Raw genomic sequence first — 291 nt, forward strand, 5'->3', positions numbered from 1 at the left:
GAGACACAGCCTGGCCTGCAGGCCATGTCAGCAGCCGTAGCAAAGTTCCCGGTTTCCCACCCCACCTGAGATAGAGGCTTGCTATAGATAGACAGAGAATAATGTCAGAACAGGTCAACCCTAATACAATTCCTCCCTAGTAAACCCTCTGAGATGCTTTGATAGATTATCTGTTAATGCAGCTCTTTGTCCCTGCCCCGGCAGGGACCCCAAGAAGCAGCAGGCAGTGGTGGTCACACCTCATTGTCACGGTGCTTCTCGGTGACAACTTCCGCCGCCTGGTCCACCCAC

Source organism: Phaethon lepturus, unplaced genomic scaffold, assembly GCF_000687285.1.
Source record: "Phaethon lepturus isolate BGI_N335 unplaced genomic scaffold, ASM68728v1 scaffold35141, whole genome shotgun sequence".
In the NCBI taxonomy this organism is placed as follows: domain Eukaryota; kingdom Metazoa; phylum Chordata; class Aves; order Phaethontiformes; family Phaethontidae; genus Phaethon; species Phaethon lepturus.